At 29.8% G+C, this 19,825-nt stretch overlaps 1 pseudogene; it reads right to left on the minus strand.

Annotated features, from left to right (window-relative positions):
• Positions 1-16,043: 16,043 nt before the first annotated feature.
• On the minus strand, positions 16,044-16,375 carry LOC124420959 (annotated as a pseudogene).
• Between the last annotated feature and the right edge of the window lie 3,450 nt (positions 16,376-19,825).

Consider the following 19,825-nt stretch of genomic DNA (forward strand, 5'->3'; position numbering starts at 1 on the left):
ATTAATTCTGCACAGAAATTAGCCATAAAGCTATTCGAATTTTTAGGCTTCTTAAAACCTGAGAAATACACGATGATAAAAGGAGTAACATTATCAAAGCCTACAATTTGTTTTAAATAGGACACAAAACTCTATTTGAACTCTTGAAAAGTTTAAAATCATCAACGCCTACATTAATCAAAACTTAATATTTGCAATATAAATATTCAAGAGAATCTGTAAGAAAAAATTTCTGAATACCTGAATATATAAATTCAACATTTGCTATTCTTGGTACTGGAATATTTTCCTTACTTGTACTAAAAAGTTTTTTTTTTTGCCGACAATGGCAAAACTTCCAATGCAATCTGAAAGATTTTATTCCTAACAAGCCACGATTTAATATCCTCATATCCTCCTTGCCTTAGATATTCGAATTTCTATGAAAATTAGAATTGTTTCCTATAATTTCAGATGGCTCTGAATCTACGTTTTCAATACTACAATCTGAATAGAACCAATATTCTAATTTCTTATACAACTGCGGATACACTACAACCTGGCATAGAATCAAAGTCATCTTTAATAATTATTTCACAAATTTTCTTCACTTGTTAAATTTGTATTTTATTTGCTGATTTATTTGCATTATTTTCGATGAAGCTTTTTTATTTTTTTATATTGAACTCAAATGTTATTTTTTTCAATGTTAAGGCATTGACTTTTATCCATAATTAATTTGTTATTTTTTTTTTTTTTTTTGTTTTTTGCAGTGAGTTTTCTTTTTCTTATTTTTTTCTTGTTTTTTTTTTAATTTTTCACTTTAATTATTTGTAACGGCAGAAAATACAACACTGTTAATCACACTAACACAGTAACAGTCATTTCACCTGTCATATGACTGTCATTTGTGATGGAAATAACCATTTTAATAAAATATTAATCAAAATGTAGTTGTTTCATTCTGCATATGCATTCCTTAGACCTGGTTCACGCTAGGAAACTTTTGTTGAGAAACTTTTGATTTTGTGTGTGAGAGAAAGAGATGGTTGATATTTCTTTCTCTCACACATAAAAATCAAAAGTTTCCCGAAAAAGTTTTCTAGTGTGAACCAGGTCTTGGAAAACTTTTGTTGAGAAATTTTTTCTTAATTCTATTTTGAAATTTCCTTAATGTCCACACTTAGAAACTTTTTTTCAGTTGTACAAATGAGAAGGATAACTAAACAAAAAAATATTCCGAGTACGGGAAACTCCTGCAGCGAGGGAGATGAATGATATTCTTTCTCCTTCTCTCTCACGCAAAATCAAAAGTTTGTAACATAAGACCTGGTTCACACTGGGAAACTTTTGTTGAGAAACTTTTTATTTTGTGTGTGAGAGAAAGATATAGTTGATGTTTCTTTCTATCACACACAAAATTCAAAAGTATCCCAGTGTGAACTAGGTCTAAGTAGTATTACCGAATTTTGATTGGCATCCAAAACATTACTAGAAGACGGTTGATCGATTTGGGGAGCGAATTAAGTGTTCTGAACCAGCTGATTTTTAAAATTTGTTTACTACCTTGTAGCATTTTATGTTTTGAATGCAGTGATGAAAAAAAATTATCCGCTCTGTAAGGGTCCGGGAGTAATGGGCCTCCGGATATGGTCGATATAGGTATCATTGTGTAAGATGACAAATATCATTGAGAGCCAGGGTAAATTTTTAAATAATTTTTTCAATTGATAATTAATTGCAGTGTTCAATATTTTTTAATTTTTACTATTTTTCGGTTACAGCAACTAATATTTGATGTTTATACGTTTTAATCCAAAATAAAATTTGGTTGCTTTTATAGAACTTACAGTTCAGATTATTGATTTGGAATTTGCTACAACCGATTATTATTATACTTTTTTAATACTGAATATAGATAATCAGTTAATTAACGATCTATTATCTGTGTGTATTTATCTATAAAAGTGGGTCATCTGTGGATTGTTCAGAGGCTATGCCGAGGTCGATTTCTGATTCCAATATATAATTTTCAATTTGAAGAGTCTCCTTTTCATTGCTAGGTTCTTGTTCATTGCCTATAGTGGGTTTGTGTTCCGTGGGATCGTGGCCAGAGTCGTCAACATGGAAGGGCGGGGCTTCATCTTCAGAGTCATAGGAATGCTGATGGTCTGAAGGCATATCAAAGTCTTTATCACCATTTGCCATTAATTCTTTTCTTCTTACCTCATCTTTATTCAGTAGATTTATGGAGTTATACATTATTCCCGCAAAATTTTCAAAATTCCAAGAACTGGTAGGTATTGTTTGCTTCACACCATTCACCGGCGTATAGAGAGGCAGATGAAAAAAATCACCACTACACACATACTATTTTTATTTTTTCAATAAAATTGCACTGAAAAAAATATTTGGCTATTTTAAAGATTAAATTGCACTACTATAAATTGGAAATATTTATAAACAAAATATAATCAATAGGAAAATAAATTTCTGGATATACCCTTTAATGAACGCCTTTCTTCTATTATATTGGGGTATGGAAACTTTAAAATGTCTCCATAGCCCCTCAATAGTTTTTGTATGTTGACGCGATACAGGATCTACAAATGCATCTGAATGATTAAAGGTATAATGACAGGCATTCGTAGGACTGAAATTTATTTTTTCTGGATATAGATTTTTATATAAGATAATAAAATAATACCTTTCAACAGTCGGAGTAATGACTGAATTGGGCCTTATGTATTTATGGATAATGGCCATTAATGTCTCCCGACTGCGGTCTTCAACGGGCACCATAAAATATTTTCTGGACTCTATCTCCACGCCACCAACAATCCACTGTCCTTCGACATGGTGCCCCGGTACTACCTTCTCCTTTGGATTCGTCAAAACTACAATGGTTTGGGAGGAGCCATAGAGACAGACTTCTCTGCAGAAGGAGTTGAAGTCGAAGGCGTTTGGAAGCGACATGATGCCCCTTTGGCATTTCCTTTTTCCGAATTCATGCTGAAAAAGATTTAAGAAACAATTCTGCACCCAAAGGTAGCAAAAAATTATTAATTGGTGCAGTTGAAGCTGAGACTTCGAGAAGAATGTTCCTCTTCGGAGGCTCCAGTTTACTGCACATCTGTTTCTTTTTGCCTTTAAATGGGGTACATTTCCCGACATCTGAAATATATTCAATACACATGTTTTAAATTACATACATACAATATATAATATATACATACAATATTGTATGTATAATATGTGTTGTAGCTATTGTATGTAATATAAGTATTGTACGAATTGTATGTATGTATGTATGTATGCATGTATGTATGTATGTATGTATGTATGTATGTATGTATGTATGTATGTATTGCTATTAATTACAAACAAATGTAAAATTTTACTTACCTCCAAATCCAGCTCCTTCTACCAGCTTAAGACAAAGCCCTTTCGGACATTTGTACTGCCCTTCTTCCGGAAGCAATTTCCAGACAAGCATGTAAATTTCTTCCCTGGGAACACAAAAATCAAACGATTCCCAAAAAAAGTTTCCTAGGACCTAGGAAACTTTTGTTGAGAAACTTTTGATTTTGTGTGTTTCTCTCACACAAAAAAAGTTTCCTAGTGTGAACCAGGTATGAGAGAAGGAGATGGTTGATATTTCTTTCTCTCAGACACAAAAATCAAAAGTTTTCCAAAAAAGTTTCCTAGGTTATACAAAACTGTGTAATTTAAGACATGACAATTATTAAATTACCATATTTTTAAAACCAATGAAAATTGTTTGAAAAAATATATTCAGCTTATTTTTAAAAAGAAACGTTTAGGGAAATCCAATATTTTCTCTCGATATTTGTTTGTTAAGTGTTCAAAATAAAAAAAAACGAATGAAATTTTGTATATAGCCTAAGTAGTTTTTTTTTTTTTTTGTTATTCACTTTTTTAGAAATCCATATACGATTACGACTGTTTAAAAAAAAATAGGAGTGCGGTGTATTTCCTAACCTTAGTTGGATTAATTTCCATTATTTGTTATATATAAATGATTTGAAGCAATTTTAAGTTCAGTTCACAAGTATTTCATTTAAAATCTTGAATGAAAATGTTAGAATTGACGAAAATTTGTTTAAAATTATGAAAATATCCGAAAAGAAAAATTTCATTAAAAGATTATTATAATACTTAAAAAAGTCAAATGTTTTAAAATCTCGTATAAAAACTAAATATTCTTTTGAAAAATGATAAGCATTTGTAGTAAGCGTTTATCGTCCTAAATTAGTGAAACTAACCCAAATTGTAGTTATTGAACATTGTGGTCAATATTCAGTTAGTTCAGATTAATTTTTAAACACAATTTTTTTAGAAAAAATTTGATTTTAGTCCATAAAGCATGGAGCGAAATCGATAACACATTTAGAGGTGGTCTCAGACAAGGATGAATATTTAATGCATGAATACGACAACAAATTATATTTTTAAATCTAAATGAATTCAGAAAATATATTGAATATCCATTAATCGAAGAATATTAAGCTCTAAGCAACTTTCAAATAAGTCGTATAATTGGATTGATTTATAATGGGTCGTGACAAAAAGGGCACGGTCTAATCTATATATATAAAATTCTAACGTTACTGACTGACTGATTGACTGATTCATCATCGCACAGCCTAAACGGTTAAAGCTAAAGAGCTGAAATTTGGACAGGGGGTTGGTCTCCCACCAAATGGAAATTCGAATGTTTAGGGGGTAAAAAAGGGTAAAAACGGGTAAAATCGGTAACCTTATATCTCCTAAACTAGAAAAGATACAAAAATAGTTTAAAGCTTATCGTCGTTCATTTAAAAAATAAGGGGACAGGTGTCTGGTACTTTTTTTCAATTTCGGCCCCTTTAGGGAATAAACGGGTAAAAACTGTATTTTGGTACTTTTTTGTATCATGTATCTTTTAAACCAGTGAACATTCAAACAATATTTTTGACTCCTTCATAACTTGACGAAAAAATAAAAATATAAATTTAGTACTTTTTGGTTATTCGGATGTTTAAGGGGTGAAAATTGTACCTATTTTTGGTACTTTTTTTCATAAAACATTGATTTTGGTTTATTAACTTATACATATAAATACGTAATAACGGGCTCCCACCACGATGTTACAACATTTTGGAATAGAATTTTTATTTCGTTAATGGGTAGAAAAAAAGTACCAAAAGGGGTAAAAACTGGAAATTTGATTTTATTCAAATACAATGATCCAATTTAGATAAAATTTTTAGATTTAAAAAACACTAAATATGCTAATGAGGTGTTATTTGGAAACCCGGTACCAAGTGATATTTTTGGTACTTTTTCATTCTCCATCTGGTAGTTTTTGAGTTTTCTTTGATATTGAAATCGAAACATGAAATTAATAATAAAGAGACTTTTCGGTACTTTTTCGTTCTACACAGGTATTTTCTTCAGTTTTCTTTAAAATTAAACCTAGAAGCATGAAATTAAGCATGTAGAGCCCGGAGTAAGTGTGAATCTATAAAAGGGTAATTTTTGGTACTTTTTCGTACTTTGACTGGTACTTTTTGAATTTTCTAGTAAATGTAGAAGAGTAAATGAGAATCTATAAAAGGGGACTTTTTGGTACTTTTTCGTTCTTCAAAAGGTACTTTTTAAATTTCCTATAATATTGAACCTATAAACATGAAATTAAGTATGTAGAGCCCGGAGTAAATGAGAATCTATAAAAGGTGACTTTTTGGTACTTTTTCGTTCTTCAAAAGGTACTTTTTGAATTTCCTATAATATTGAACCTAGAAACATGAAATTAAGTATGTAGAGGATGGATTAAGTGAGAACCTATAAAAGGGGACTTTTGGTACTTTTTCGTCCTTCAAAAGGTACTTTTTGGATTTTTGTATAATATTGAACCTAGAAACATGAAATTAAGCATGTAGAGCCCGGAGTAAATGAGAATCTATAAAAGGAGACTTTATGGTACTGTTTCGTTCTACAAAAGGTACTTTTTGAGTTTTCTATAAAATTTAACCTAGAAACATGAAATTAAGCATGTAGAGTCCGGAGTAAATGAGAATCTATAAAAGGGGATTTTTCGTTCATCAAAAGGTACTTTTTGAATTTTTGCATAATATTGAACCTAGAAACATGAAATTAAGTATGTAGAGCCTGGATTAAGTGAGAACATATCAAAGGGGACTTTTTGAAACCTTTTCGTTCTTCAAAAGGTACTTTTTGGATTCTTGTATAATATTGAACCTAGAAACGTGAAATTAAGCATGTAGAGCCCGGATTAAGTGGTACTTTTCCGTTTTTTTAAAGTTACATTTTGAATTTTCTATAATATTGAACCTAGAAACATGAAATTAAGCGTTTAGAGCCTGGATTAAGTGAGAACCTACAAAAGGGCACTTTTTGGTACTTTTTCGTTCTTCAAAAGGTACTTTTTGTGTTTTTTATAATATTGATCCTAGAAACCTGAAATTAAGCATGTGGAGCCCGGAGTTAATTAGAATCTATAAAAGCAATCAGGGACTTGAGTAAATGAAAATTTAAACTGGAATATTTTCTGGTACTTTTTCAATTTGCTATAATATTGAACTTAGGAACATGAAAATAAATAAAATGGTACTGGTACTTTTAGAGCTTTTTAAAATATTGAATATATAAACATAAAATTAAACACGCAGTATCCCAATTGAACGAAAATTGAAAAAGCATACTCCGGTACTTTTTTGTTCTTTTACTAATACTTTTCGAATTTTCTATAATATTGAACCTAAAAACATTAAATTGGACATGTAGCTTCCTGATTGTATAAAAATCTTTATGCGATTTTTTTGGTTTCTGGTTGAAAATTAAACATGCGTCATCCTGATTTACTTTTCTTCAACTGTTTTTTCTAATTTTCTGTAATATTGAGACTAGAATCATAAAATCAAACTTAAAGAGTTCTCTAAAAGGAGATTTTTTGATATTGCAGATATATATACATTTACAATAATGATATTTATTTTATTCCATTACGATGAGGGTAGCGAAGCACACTGGGTATAGCTAGTAAACTATAAAATGGAATTGTAGACCAAGGTTTGTAGGTAAAAATATTACCCCAAGATATGTTTTTATATTCCTAACAAACAAATTTGATAAAATGGCGGTGTTGTCGTATGAAAACATTTTTGATTCCGAAATGGTGGAAGCTCGTTCCATAAAAAGTAAGCAATGACATGGTGTTGACTTACTGGTTGTAAGACAAATCGTTAAAAAACGTTGCGTTTTAGGGTTTCTGAATAAATTACTGCATATTTTTGCATAATCGGCTGCAACATGCGTCATCAAGCCTCTCAAAGCCGTTGTCGAAAAGACAACGACTTTGAGGGGCTTGTTTTTATATAAAAAATAATTGAACTTAAATCAAATACTCCTATTATTTTGAATAATATAATATAGATTTTTTATATAAATTTAAAAAATATATATTTTTTAAATGAATTTCTTAAATATTTATAATAACGAATATAGAAATTAGAGAACAAATTAAAGAAATCTTTCACTAAAAAATGGCAATTTAAAAATTTTTTATTCCTATTATTTTGAACGCAACTATATATTTGAAAACAACATACATATACTTTTTATATGGAACCCGTGTTCCGTAACTTTGGAGTTGAGAAAAAAAGATTGAAATATTAGAGTCTTCCAATTTTTGATTGCGTGGTTCAAAAAATTTTAAAACAATTAACCGAAATTACATGTGTTCACCCTGTTTTAAACAAGACGATTATAATTTTTTAGATTTTTTCTGTCGATTCGAAAGCTACAGAACACAGACACTGGTTGTTAATATGTTGATATAAATGATATGAACCATATTGTATATCAATCAAAAGATATTTCAAATACCATTGCATTGATATCCATATCGAAAAATAAATAGTCAATCTATATAAATGCATTCCATAAAAACCAATATTTTATTATAAAATATTAATTTTTAAACTTAACTTCTAACTTCTCCATTTCACGAGTTAAGTCTTTCAAACATATAACATATGAAAGCTTATAATGTTGTCTATAAAATTTCATGTGACATAAAGTATCTTTATATCGATTTATTTTTAAGATAACGGTATTTTTGTAAAAAAAAAACTAAAAGAAAAATATATACAAATTGATCCTGCCTCTTAATGGGTAAATGATATAAGTTACAATATACATCAATTCAAAGGTATTTCAGAGACCTATCCACTGATACCCATATTAACCGTATCAATTTAGCACTATAGATTTGAAACAAACAAACTCACCTAAGTTTTTTTTTGTAAAGCTTTAAAATTATCACTTTCGCAGAAAATAAGTACGATAAACTGCGCTCCGTAGAGAGATTAATGATATTCTTTCTCTTTCACGCGAAATCAAAAGTTTTCCAAATTATTAATTCGTTCATGTCTATTTATCTTGAATGTATCAATTTAAGTGTTCGTATATGAACATTTCTGAACCCTGATAAATATACAGATTATTCCAACTAAACATATTCAATAAGAAAGAACATCGCACTGAAAAGCAGCCCTTAGGCTATTTCAACATCCGTGCGATATTATCACTTTTAGACTGATAGTTTGTTAGAAACTCAAAACTGCGATAATTGGCATTTAATGTGTTCATTCGAAAAAAGTATTAGATGACAAACAAAAATCATCAGTGTTGCCCGCTTAATATTTTGTACACTTTACTGGAAATGTAAAATGCGTGTGTGTGTAGTTTTGTAAAAACAATAAAGTGCTCTCAACGCTAAATGTAATAAAATTCATGCAAGTTAAAACAATATGCGATCACAAAAAGTCATTAAAAACAAATAAAGATTTATAGTCGGACATGGTCGACCATACACCAGTAATTTTGAAAATGTTGATGTTTTATTTTTAATAATAAAGCAGTTATAATTTTTATATACTAAGAGAAAAAGCACTCCAGACATGAATTTCATCACTTGATCAATGAAATTATTATTATTTATGACTTAACGTAGCCCCTCACTGGAATAATGGAGAATGTTTCACTAGTGTTATGGATCTTAATTTTTGACTCCACTGTAAAACTATTTCATTGATAAATTTAAATTCGATATTTGTTTATGTTTCATAAACGTCATGAAGCATGTTCATCTCAATAGTGAAACTATTTGATTGACAAAATGAAATTATATTTTAATTTAATTTATTTATTTCATAAACGTCATGAAGTAATTTCGTTGCAAAAATTATCTTATTTCATTAAAATCATGTAATTGTTGCGCTAACTGAACAATTTAGTTGCATTAGTAAAGTGATTATGAATGATTAATTTTCTTACATTTTATGAAACTATATCATAATATTATGATGTATATTTCATTGTTTTTATTAAATTGTTTCCTTTTCAAAACTATTAAATAAAAAATTGATATTTTGTTAATTTTAATTATATATTTCCAGGAAAAAATTTGGAACTTGTTCTAAAACCAACTAGTTCTAGAACGAATACAGAGAGAACCACTTCAAATTCTTAAATAACAACCTTGGAACTTGTGATGTCGCAACTACTACTGGAACCCATTCCTCAGAACATTGTTATGGTTCTAAAATACTTCTAAAGAGTTTTCAAGGAACTAATTCTTTGACATTGATACCAAACTAGTTCAATGGAACACACTTAGAATCAGTTGAAAAAATGTCAAAAAATTAAAAATTATAAACATATTTTTATTGATATCTAAAACGCATTCATTTCTTTATTTCTGCATAAAATTTAACTATAAGGAATTAAAGATACCCAAATTGAATTCTACTGAGAGACGGTAAAGTTAGCTGCTGGTTTTTTATATCCTGTGCAAGAAATAATTCAAGAGATGAATTTTATGTAAGATAATCGTAAGTAAGTTTTCTAAAAAAATTTGGTTCAATAATAATAATAATAATTCCACAACAGTTTCTCAAAATTAGATTTAATTTCGAACAACAAACGCTGAAAAAATGTACGTTCTGTAAACCTTCCCTAGAACTATTTCCGAAGGTGACAATTTCGAACAAAAATCATTCGCTTCAATGCCAAAGTAGAACGAGTTCGGGCTATAATCATGCGTTCTAGAACTAGTTGTGAAACTAATACAATTTTTGGTGGTGATCGTTGTATGATTTTAAAATCCAAATTCATCCGTAAATAAATAAATAAATAAATTTACCATGATTTTTATGACGATTTCCAAAATATTTTAAGTCTAGAGATGACCGTTCTTGAGCTGGACCAAATAAAAAAGGTATTTAAGAAATTTTTTTTTTTAATTTTTGTTTTGCTTTGAAACAAAATATCCAATATTGGGTATCGTTTGAAAGGGGTTTAAAGTCGCGTCCAATGATGTTTTAATCATAAGTATCTTCAAAAAACCTTTCATATGATATCACATATTGTATACTTTGTAAAGAAATACTGTAAAATTTAAAAAAAAAAATAAAGTGACTTTTTCGTAAATGTTCCAGCTCACAAACGGCCATCGATACTCTAGAAAAATTTTGGGACCCATTATAAAACATAACAAATATTATTTGAAGCTAAGTAAATTACTAATTTAACATAAAAAATCGTGTCCCCCATACGAAATTTTTTTGAAAACTGGCCAGCTTACGAATGGAAAACACTTAACCGAAAATATTTTGGGTAAAATCAGATAACATAACAGCACCATTTTTTGTGAGTCGGTCTAATGTAAGTTCTCATATATGTAAGTATATTTTTTGGCTGTAGATATTATCAATCAATCGATTCTTTATACTGTGGAAATTGTGTAGCAGCTTTCTTGATGTATTTGTTGCCTTAAAATTTTCGACACAAAGGTTATCGTATTTTAAACTTTGTAAAAAATTTCCAGCGTTGTCTTCAGGAGCTGTAGAGAATAATAGACATATGTATATATTATATTATATATTATAAGTTATTAGTTTGTAACTTATGTAGTATTACCGAATTTTTGGTTGGCATCCCGAACTTTACTAGAAGATGGTTTGCCTCTATTATTACGATACGCCTTTGGAAAACAATATTCAACTTTTATATTCACTATTATTATACAATTACAGATTTTTTAATTATAAAATTTTATTTAATTACAAATACACAACGTTTTAATAATATGTAGGAGCAAATTAAGTGTTCTAATCCAGCTGATTTTTAGACTTGTAGCGTTTTACGTTCTGAGTGCAGTGATGAAATAAAAATTATCCGGGAGTTATGGGTCTCCAAAGTTTTGAAATATAATTGGATATATCTTTATTATTGATAAGATGGCAAATTTCATTAACTCATTTTTTTGAATTTTCACTTTTTGGTGAAATGATTGAATTGTGAAAAAAGCTGCATAACACCGCAGAAAAAAAAATTTTTAGTGAAATGATTGAATTGTAAAAAGTACTCACGATCGAGAAATTGATCTTTAATAAATAATATTTCATCAAAAAATACATGTGTTTTTCATGCTTTGTTAAAAAAGCAACAACGACACTGAATTGAAAAAAATGTACATGTGTGTAGATGTATTTGGTTTTATTCAGCTGTGTATTTTGTTTTGTATGTTTGGATGCTGTTGACTTCATTGAGTTGTATATTTTGTTTTGTCTTTGTGAATTCTGTTCGTATATTTGGATGTAGGTGCTGATGTTTGTAACATACAAAAATATTGGTCCAATACCCACCTTAAAGTATACCGATCGATTCAGAATCATTTTCTGAGTCTACTAAGACATGTCCGTCCGTCGTACAGGGACAAAGCCTATTGAAAATGGTTGAAATCGGTCCATTATTTCACCTAGCCCCCATACAACCGTACCTCCCTATTTGAACTTTTTATGCCATAATTACGTCAAATATTATGTTATCTCTCTAAAAATTGGCATAAATAAGTTTTACATAAGTATTTATGACACTGCAGATTTTCGTAAGGATCGGCCCTTATTTGACCCTAGCCCCCATACAAACCCCCCTTCAAAAAATGTCTTAAACATCTAAAATTGACTTGTAACCATTTGTATCGTAATGAAACTCAACAAAACTAACTGTTATTTAAAAATATATCCTTTTCACAAATTTACCGGGGATCGGCCCAATTTGACCTATATAAAGCCTCATTTAGAAATTTTAGTTTTTTATCAATAAATTGCTTAAATATTTTGGGAAAATATTCAACATAAAAATTTCTTTATAAAAAGTAAAAATTTTAAAAATATACTCATGGTGTAGGGTATTATATGGTCGGCCATGCCCGACTATACTTTCCTACTTGTTTTTTATTTCATTTAGCGTTGTTGTTGTTCTTTTTTTTTGCTTTTGGTGTAATAATAATGTAGTCAGGAAAAAATTTTAAATTTATAATACTAATATGTTTAAAATACACTATGGTGAAGGGTATATAAGATTCGGCACAGCCGAATATAGCACTCTTACTTGTTTATTTATTACTAACATACCCTGGGTACTTCGCTACCCTAACTTAAATTAAATTCATACAGAATTTTGTTTACTTTTATGGAAAATGAAAGTTGATTAATAATTGTTTTAATGTTTCAGTTTTTTTACGTTCAATATTACGTGAATAACTTCGCATTCAGTAAGAAGTTTATATTTTTAGTTTCATTCGTTTAGCTTCAACATTATAGAAGATTTCGAAATTACTATTTGAAAAAAAGTATTATAAAATACCTCATTTAATAAAAAAAATTTATGTTTCTGTGTTCAATATTATATACAATTCAAAAAATATAATTTGATGAATGAAAAAGTATCAAAAGTCCCTTTCAGATTCTCATTCACTAAGGTCCCAACATTTTAAATTTATTATTTCAAAAAGTACCATCGGAAAAACGGAAAAGTACAAACATTTCACTTAATAAATTCTTATTTAATAAGGACCGTGTGTCATGTGTTTCGGTTAACTATTTGAAAAATGGAAAAGTACCAAAGAGTTTCCACGTACAGGATATTATTATTCAGTAAAGACCATGTATGTTAAAATTTATGTTCCTAGGTTGAATATTTTAGAAAATCAAAAAATACCATTAATGAGATAAAAAGTATTAAAAACTTCTCTCTTAACGAATCTTATTCATTGGGGGCCGTGTATGTTTAATAATCAAGTGTTTTGAATAAATATTATAGAACATACAAAGAGTATTCCTTGAAGAAAGAAAAAGTACCAAAAGTGGAATAAATTCTACCTTAGTGGAAAGTACTAATAAAAAAGTAAAATTTTTCCTCTTTTCGCATAGAAATATATTTTTTCTAGAATTAAATTTATAAAATATTCCGTATTTAAATCTACATATCATAGATTAAACACAAACGAATCAAATCTGCATTAATTTGTTCCAGAAAAATTGTACTTTCAAAAACAATTTTCTCGAATTTGATTCTATGGACCCTTTAGTACTCGAATTGATTATTAAACATACACGGCCCACAGTGGTATAGGAAAAAAAAAGAGGGAAATAATTCGGTAACTTCTAAACGGTTAATCCGATTTTAATGAAATTTGGTATGCACAAAAAGGAGGTGTTGTCGAGTTTAGGTTTTGAATTTGGACCTTATAGGCCAACCAGGGGCCCGGCGGTGGGTCCTCAAATTAGGACACCTCGGCTATGTTAAATTTTTAAAACGATCTTATTTCTTCATTTGAGTTCCGATTTAAAAAAAATTTCGTACATAGAATCTTCTCATCGAGCACTATAAAAAATGCAGTAAATTATCTCTTATAGTTTAGGAGATATTCGCATTTGAAAATTAAAATTTTAAAATTTTTTTAGTTTTTTGATAATAGCGGGTCTAAATATTCCCGATTTTCGCCATTTTTTTTATTCGCTTAACAACAAGTCTAGATATCAAGCAGTGAAAGAATTATGTAAAAATCATGACTGAGTCCAAAGTTATAGGCATTTTAATTTAAAAAATTAAAAATAGATTCTTGAAGTCAAAATTTTACAAAGTCAAATTCTGCATAATGTACATTATACGTTTTGAAGGCATTTTCTTTAGGTTTTTTGTTATATGATATTTTTGTTAATAGGAAAGCAATAAAAAAACTTAAAAAAATGCTAAATTTAATAGTTTATGATCAAAAACTATTTAATTTATATATCCAGACGTTTTATTAAATTAGTTTTAATAATTATCTGAATTATACACTAGAAATGTATAAAAAGATGAAATAGCCATATAAATTGTGTGACATACCCGGGTATGTTGGGTATTGATGTACGTAATTTTGCTCGAGTATAGGCAAGACGGTTAAACACAAAGTATAACTAGTAGTCCGACTCTTTGACAGCAGTACCTAACTCTAAGCAAAAAGTACCTAACTCTAAATAAGTGTTAGTAACAAGAATGTATATGTATTCTAAACACACAGAGTTTTATAAAAAAGTTACAATTTTAAATTTGTTCGAATTTTCAATACCAAAAATTGAAACTCTGTTGGTAAATTTAAATTCAACAACAACAAAAATGAAAGGTCATTAATTAGAAAAAAAATATGTTTTTCTAGTTTAGGAAAATTAAACAAAATTTTGTGTAAAAAGTGATATATTTTTTTAAATTACAGATTTTTTGTGCACAACCGTGATTTCGCGTACAATCCTTAAAAGTGACAAAAAAAGTAAGTTAAACATTTGAGTGTTTTGACAAGTTTAAATTTCTCACAAGAGAGTCAAATTCACACGAGTCTCGTAGATTTGAGAGAGTAATTTCCTGTATATGAGAGTCGAACTACTTGTTATACTTTGGTTAAACATATTAGCATAGTAGAAAACAAGTAAGAGTGCTATATTCGGCTGTGCCGAATCTTATATACCCTTCACCATAGTGTATTTTAAACATAATTGATCTTACAGTCTAGTTAATAAAAACATTAAAAAAATTTGAGTCGATTTAAGCCGAATGTTTCGGCGGCGGCTCAAGCAACTAAATATAGTTCGGCGGCGGCTAAGCTCCGACTCGAAGCCGGTCGACTTCGACCTCTGATTCATTGCTGGTAAACATTGACGAGACGTAGATTTTGTTTTTGTTTATCGTAAAAAATTGTTTTAAAAAGCACTTGGAAAAAATTTGTGTTAGTTTTAAATTTCAAACTTACATTATTCGCATAAAAATTATTGTACAATAACTCACAATCTACTCTCATATAATTGAAAACGTTTTAAATACTTTTTTCTATTCATCAAAAAATATATTTGCAAAACAAAAGGGAAAATTATTTTATTTTAACAAAAAATGCAAATCATATTTTTTTGCTGTGTATACTTTGTATGTTTGAATTCCAAACATACAAAAAATACACAGCTGAATAAAACCAAATACATCTACACACACACGTGTACATCTTTTTCTATGTACAGTTTTTGTTGCTTTTTTAAAATTTTTTGATGAAATTTTCAGAGGTTGTCTCGGATTTTTGCTCATATCTCCGTTATTTACCGACCGATTTTGCTGATTTTAAATAGCGATCTTCTCGAAAGCATGTCTAATAGAATTATTGAAGATTCAGACATCGCCGATATCTGGGGTCCTCTAAAAACTGATTTCAACAGACAGACAGACAGACAGACAGACGGACATGGTTTAATCGACTCCGCTATCTATAAGGATCAAGAATATATATACTTTATAGGGTCGGAAAATTATATTATAGAAATTACAAACGGAATGACAAACTTATATATACCCTTCTCACGAAAGTGAAGGGTATACACAATTCATGTCTCTGTTTAAATAATCTCTAATAGTTTCCGTTATTCCTAGAAGCATACCTGTAGTGTTATGCCCTGTTTTATATGCATACTGAACATCACTAATTACTTAGATTGTTTTAATAAATGTAATTAAGAAGTTGTGCTTTTAAAACATGTTCCATGACCTTTGAAAGAGCTGGTAAAATGCTTATTGGACGAAAATCACTATTAGAATTACTTTTAGGAACAGGGACCACACGTGAAAGTTTCCATTGGTTGGGGTAAGTGGACGTGGTAATTACCATATTAAATTAAAAGCATTAAAGAATTAATTTCTGCATCCCATTTCTCTTTTAGAATACTTAATGGAATGTTATCTTCAGGGTCCTCCTCGTTTCCAACCAAACTTAAAATATTTTTCCAGCATTTGGCAAGAGTTTCTGTACTGACCCGATCCCATGCGACAGATAAAAGTATGACAGCATCTTTCAAAGTTACATTTTTCATTGATTGAAGCAAATCAGAGTTTTTAGCTGCTATCGAAGCTAACAAGCTGTTTCTGTAGTATAATTTTGTTATTTTAATAGCATTTTGATCCACTGGTTGGATTAGGGGGTGACATTTGGTGGCATAAACATGGTAATTATGTTTCCATCTTCAGTTTTTAATTCTGCTTCGCTTGGATGAGAGGGAGCATTATCGATAAGTAATAGTGCCTACATTGGCAAGTTCTTCTTCTTTAGAAACAATTTCACCTAGTTAAAAACAAGAACTTTTAGTGATACGTACATACATTTACATAAGTCAATGATGAATGGTACAAAGGATTGATGGACCCAATGCTTAAAAATGGCTGACGTCATCCAGGCCGATTTCGAATTCTTATAATCCGTAGGACAAACGAAGTTTTTAAAACTGCGTGGATTTTTGGCCTTACCAATTATCAAAAGTTTAAGTCTATGTGCACCTGATGCATTTGCGCAACACAGGAACGTTACACGTTGCTTCTCCATCTTTGCACCAGGAGCACTATTCTCTTGCATTGCAACATATGTTTTATCTGGTAAAAGTTTCCAGAATAAACCAGCCTAATCAGCATTATAGAGTTGGTCATGGCATAAGTCCATTTCTTCAATTTTTTTTTCAATTTTAGCTTAAATGGATCCACCAAGTCAGGCTGCGATGAGAGTTTTTCTCCGGATACTTTAAGAAGTCTAACTCCGTACCTTTTCTTAAATCGCTGAAGCCATCCGTCACTAGCATTGAACCCGGACTCATTTTCTTTAAGTTGGGAATGTAATTCCTTCGCTTTTTCTTTTAACATTATGCCACTTACAGGCCAATTTCTATCACGCATTCGGAGGAACCAACGGTAAAGAGTTTTTTCCATAACTGGAAGTTCGGATGATTTTAAAGTTTGTCTTTTTCCCGGTCCTTGGTATGTGTTGTTTACACAACTCAAAATTGCTTCCTTTTTCTTTTTAATACTGCATATTGTTTTTAATACTGCATATTGTTGACTTAGCGACATTATACTTTTTTGCTAAACTAGTCGCACTTGTTCCCTTTTGCAAACTATCTAAAATGTCTGCCTTTTCTTTTAACTGCAAACATTTAGATTTTTTTACACTCATGCCGACTGATTCACTTCACATAAGAAACTAACTTCAATTTTCTTTGCATTACAAACAAAATAATTTAGGGGATATACACACATTTATGTAAGGGGATTCCCAAAATTTTAAAATTCGAATTTAATGAATGTTTTTCAATGTTGTCTACATGCTTAGAAAACATATACTGTGAAAAAATTTGTTCACGTTATAGAGCTTTCTGTGTTTGTTCACGTTACAGAGTAGTCAATGTAAAAAACATCTTGTTCACGTTAGGCGGTGTTCACGTTAGACGGTGTTCACGTTACCGCGAGTGCAATGTATATATATAAAATATATTTTTAAATCTAAATGCCTAGCAGTTCGACAAAGAGTCAATGCATACGAAAAAGGCGGTAATTTCCACTAATAGTTAACCACCTGCATGATCGTAATTCGTAAGTTTTGGGTCATAATTATTACTTTCTACTAATATGACACCATCTGGTTGACTCAAATTTATAACTTTCGGGTCAATCGTCACATTATTGCCCCATAGTATTCTAGAGAGTAGACACTTGAATTTTTTAAATTTTAGTTCCATTAATATCTTACCACCTGGCTGACTCCAATTCGTATGTTTTTGGTCTTTCGTCACAAATAAACTCTTTGTAAACGAGAATGAAGACAGTGGTCACTTTAGTATCGCCTTTGTAAGCGAGAGCGGAGGCAATCGTCTTTTGACTGTCTCTTTGTAGGATGTAGAGTGACGATTGACTTCTTCGTAGGACAAGCCCATGTTAAAATGGTTGGTCACCTGGGTAGTCAGTTGGCTAGGGGCCACCACAACTGGTAGGTTAAACGGTCAAGCTCTTAGCAACTTTCAAAGAAGTCGAATAATAGGATTGATTTATAATGGGTCGTGACAAAAAGGGCACGGTCTAATAAACTGTTATATGGAATTATAGATTAAAATTTGTAGGTAAAAATATTACTGCAAGGTATATTCTTATATTCCCAACAAACAAATTTGATTAAATGGCGGTGTTGTCGTATGAAAACATACTGATTGTAAGACAAATCGTTAAAAAACGTTTAAAGGGTTTTTGAATTAAATACTGCATATTTTTGCATAATCGGCCACGACATGCGTTATCAAGCCCCTGAAAGCGCAAAGTCTTTTAACGATTTGTCTTACATTCGGAAATCAAAATTTTTCAAAAAAATTGTGTTTAAAAGTTGATCTGAACTAACTTGAGCACTTTGTTTATTAACTACAATTTTTATTAATTTCACTAATTTAGGATGTCCTAACGGGATTAATTTAAAAAAAAAACGATAAGCGCTTACTACAAATGCTTATTATTTTTCAATAAAATATTTAGTTTTAAAAAGCCATTTTAAAACAATGGACTTTATAAAGTATTCAAATAATCTTTTAATGAAATTTTTCATTTTTCTTTTCGCGATATTTTTATAATTTTCATTCAGGATTTTAAATGAAATAATTGTGAACTGTACTTAAAATTGCTTCAAATCATTTAAATATAAGAGTTCTCTTTAATATTTTTAATATTTACGGCGAATAATGGAAATTAATCTAACTCAGGTTAGAAAATACACCGCACTCCAATTTTTTGAACAGTATATGAATTTCGAAAAAGTGAATAACAAAAGAACTAATGAGGTTATATATAATATCATTCGTTTTCTATTTTGAACACTTAATAAAGAAATATCAAGAAAAAATATTGAATTTCCGTAAAGTTTCTTTTTAAAAATAAGCTGCACAATTATTTTTAAGTCTCACTCCTATTTTAGATTAAAGAAAGATTTACAGAAATTAAATATTTTTTCACGATATTTATTTGTTAAATGTTTAAAATAAAAAACAAATGAAATTTTGTAAATAGATTCATTTATTTTTTTTGGTATCCGATTACGGTTGTTCATTCGTAGTAAATATTAAAAATATGATATAAAAATATTATATTTAGATGATTTTAAGCTCAGTTCACAATTATTTCATTTAAAATCCTGAAAGAAAATGTCAGAATTGACGAAAATGAAATCTGTTCAAATATCTTGAAAATTATAAAAATATCGCAAACAAAATATGAAAATTCTCATGGTGATTTCATTAAAAGACTGTTTCTCAGGCAGGCATTCGTAGGACTGAAATTAATTTTTTTGGGATATAGATTTTTATATTTGATAACAAAATAATAACTTCCAGCACTTCCGGAGATGATGACTGAATTTGGCCTTATGTATTGTTTGGAAGGAGCCATAGAGACAGGCTTCTCTATCATGCTAATAGATTATAGAATAGAAGAATCCGGAATGTCCGAAGACATATCAATGTCTTCATCACCATTTGCCATTAATTCTATTCTACTGACCTCATCTTCATCCAGTAGATTTATGGGGTTGTACATTATTCCCGCAAATTTGCAAAATTCCAAGAACTTGTAGGCGTTGTTAGCTTTACACACC

This window comes from Lucilia cuprina, chromosome 2 (genome assembly GCF_022045245.1).
Source record: "Lucilia cuprina isolate Lc7/37 chromosome 2, ASM2204524v1, whole genome shotgun sequence".
Classification (NCBI taxonomy): domain Eukaryota; kingdom Metazoa; phylum Arthropoda; class Insecta; order Diptera; family Calliphoridae; genus Lucilia; species Lucilia cuprina.